The sequence below is a fragment of the Rattus norvegicus genome, chromosome 19 (assembly GCF_036323735.1).
Source record: "Rattus norvegicus strain BN/NHsdMcwi chromosome 19, GRCr8, whole genome shotgun sequence".
Taxonomy (NCBI): domain Eukaryota; kingdom Metazoa; phylum Chordata; class Mammalia; order Rodentia; family Muridae; genus Rattus; species Rattus norvegicus.
This window is the reverse complement of record NC_086037.1, coordinates 42,303,663-42,307,289: the sequence shown is the minus strand read 5'-3', so window position 1 is coordinate 42,307,289 and position 3,627 is coordinate 42,303,663.

The following is a 3,627-nucleotide window of genomic DNA, read 5'->3' as shown; positions in this document are numbered from 1 at the left end:
TAAGGAAAAAAAAAAGAAGTTGGGTTCACCAATAAATTGACAGCCTGCAAGTGTATCTAATTAAGAAGATGCTCCAAGTGAGCAATTAGGTGAATTCCAAAGAATTCCTTTCTTGCTCCAAACCATTCTTCCTTGCTGTATTCTTCCTCGCAGCTATAATTCAGGATGGTTTATCCTGCACTGCACCTGATAGTCCTCTTTCAGTCTACGTGGTCAAGAGCTACTAAAACTCTTTGGTAATCTCAAAGCAATTTGTTTTTTTTTTTTTTCACTAGCAAGCTTCCACCACGGGTTTTGGAGTTTGATAAAGAATGTTACCCTTCTCATACAGTGTATTTAATTTGATGGATTTAAGGGTTGCACTGCTATTTAATAATCCCTCTGCATTTGACTTCCCATATACAAATTATATTGAAATTATAAAGTACATTCATACATATTTTAGCTAACTGACAGGATTAGGATTATATCATATTTATGCAAAATTATGCACTTGATGTAAACACTACAATAAAATATATTTGTAATTTAAAAAAAAAAAGAAAATGAGAAGAGAGATCCAGTTAAAATCCAAGGGACGAGCCTTGGCTTGTAGAAAGTTTTCTGACATGTCATGGCACTTGTTAAATATTGTCTGAATTATTCCTTCAATTCTTTCATTTCTCTCTCTCTATGTCCCAAGAATTTCTGAGAGTATTTTAAAATTTATTTCTTGTGTTTTCCATTCTCCGAGGTCTGCATTTGCATAATCAACTTCTATGGGCATCTCTGATTAGGTAAAAGATGCACAACATAGCCAAACACAGACTTTCATTCTCCCCAACCTCTGCCTTCTTTTATTCATTTCTGTATTCATTCATGAAATATTTACTGAGTTGACTATGTGTCCAGAGATACCATGAACGCTGTATACATGGAGGGGCTGTCCACGGAGAGCAACTTTTGCCTTCAGGAATTCTAAGAGATAAGGAACTTGCAAATATGAAGTGTAACACCAAGGGAGGAATAGGAAACAATGCCAACGTTCTTAGAAATTGGACAAGCATTTGGAAGTTTCATGTACAAATCTCTTTTGCATCAATTTTTTCAAAAGTTTCTAATTCTCAGAAGTAAACAAACTCATCCTCGAGGTTTTCTGCTACTTGGTCTCTTCTTTTCCCATTATAGAATTTTCGACTCTCTTTTTAATTCAAAAGCTACATTTTGTCTTCTCATTCCTTGGGTTTTGAGAACTTGTCTTTGCCATCTTTCTAGCCCATTGGAGGAGTTAAGAAAAGGACTGAAGGAACTGAAGGGGTTTGCAACCCCATAAAAACAACAATACCTACTAACCAGAGCTCCCAGGGACTAAACCACTACTCAAAGACCACACATGAACTGACCCATGGCTCCAGCTGCTTTTGTAGCAGAGGATAGCCTTGTTGGGTGTCAATGGGAGGAGAAGCCCTTGGTCCTGCCAAGGCTTGACACCCCCGCCCCCCCCCCAGTGTAGGGGAATGCCAGGGTGGGAAGGCAGGAAGGGGTGGGTTGATGGGTAAGGGAACACCCTTATAGAAGCAGGGGGGGATGGGATAGGAGGTTTATGGATAGGAAACCAGGTAAGGGGATAACATCTGAAATGTAAATAAATAAAAGAATCCAATAAAAAATGTACTATTGAAAAAAAAAGAATTAATCATATTAACTGTTTCATTTTCCAGGGTTGGGTCATTCCAGTAACAATCTGGAGTTGGTCAGCTCTCATTGAGTAGGGCTGAGCTGGTAGATAAAGAACTGAGGGCAGGTGAATCCCAAGGTTCTTTGCAACAGAAACCCTCTCTACATATTATCTTATTGAATGTGCCTAAATACTGTATCATTTCATATTGCATATAACTTTAGCCAGACTGCATTAAGAAGGATACCATTGATAAAGATGGATTTCACATTCCGGCTTTTAGTTTCTATTATTTCATCCACATAAGATTATGAAAATAAATTATTAGAGTGTCACTTAATGATTTGGCTAAAGAGAAGAAATGAATGCTTAGATAGAATGCTAAGCAAAACATAACTTTAATTGAAAAATCAGGCACAAGGAACATGTTTGAAGCTCAGAAAAAATAATCTGGGTCATGAATGTGGTTTAGCAGGTAAGTGCCTGTCATGAAGCCTGGTGACCTGAGAATGACCCCAGAGACCCACAAGGTAGAAGGAAAGAACCAACTTCAACTTGTCCTCTAACCTCCAGACACGTGTGTGGTATGTACACATATGCACACATACACACAAATGTGCCACAGTTTACACATATATACATACATACACATGTACACAGAGATAGATAGATAGATAGATAGATAGATAGATAGATAGATAGATAGATAGATAGATAGATAGATAGCTGGATGGATGGGTAGGTGGGTGGATGGATACATACATACATACATACATACATACATACATACATATATACATACATAGTAACCTGTGGTTTACCCTAGTTCTAGGAGATAAGATATATTTCTGGATTGATTCCTATGATTTTTCAAATGCTTTATTTCAATAAATGGTTTGTATACTATCCTTGCTATTTAAAGAAGTATCCCATTTATTAAGTTGAAAACCACTGTTTATATCTTATCAGAAATATGTGATCCTGAATTTAGACATACAATTTGAAAGTGTGCACTTGTGACTTTATTTTCTACTACTTTCTAACTTGGAGTTCTATAATATCTCCTGAAATGGAGCGTTTGTGTCTCAGAAACTGTGAACATATGTATAAGTCAAAGCACTTAGTGCTAGCAGAAAGTGGGGTCAGATGGGCTGTTTGGTTCTTCTCAGATGTTAACTTCAAAGCAGCCCTCCTGTTGTTGACACCTCTTCCTTAGTAGAAAAGGACCCACAAAAGTATGCTCTAGGCATCTATTCTTCTTGATTTCAGGTCTTCTGCACCATTAATATTAAGTTGGAGCTTGCCAGTTCCTCCTTGAGGACTTATTCTCAGAATATTTTCCTCCTAAATTTACCGTCTCATCTTGGCCTTTTGTCAGCAAACCCAACCTACCTGTTCTCTCAGCCTGTCAGGTACTTATATATGTGGGAGATTAATTTCCCCCTTAAGATTATTTTAGTTACAACTCTAAGTTACTCTTATTCGGTTTCTTGTTCCCCATTCTTCATCTTTGTTCCTTATATTTGTCTTTAAATAAACGTCTTCCCCACATGTGTTTGTAAAAGTCCTCAATAACAAAAGCACCATAGGATGTACTGGTGAGACCTTCAGAACTTAGCCAGCTTCTTCCAGAATTTCCTTCCACCCAATACTTTTCTTTTCCTTGACACTGAAGCATTTCCCAGAATTCTTTTTTCTAATAGGAAAACAATTTACCAAGAAATTACTTTGGCTCCTGCTGCTGTGCGAGTTACACAGCTGGGCCTGCTCCCTTGGGCCTTGGTTTATAAATTAGGCAACATAACCTCAGCTCTCTCCTTTTAGAAAACACAAGCAAGATCCACATTTCACCCTAAATATCCTCTGTAAAGGACAGCATCCTTCCTTCCACGGAGCCATCAGTGGATCAAGACGTGGCACCTTGCTGTACTCAGACTGAAGGTGCCAGCAGCTCAGAGATGAGAGCTGAT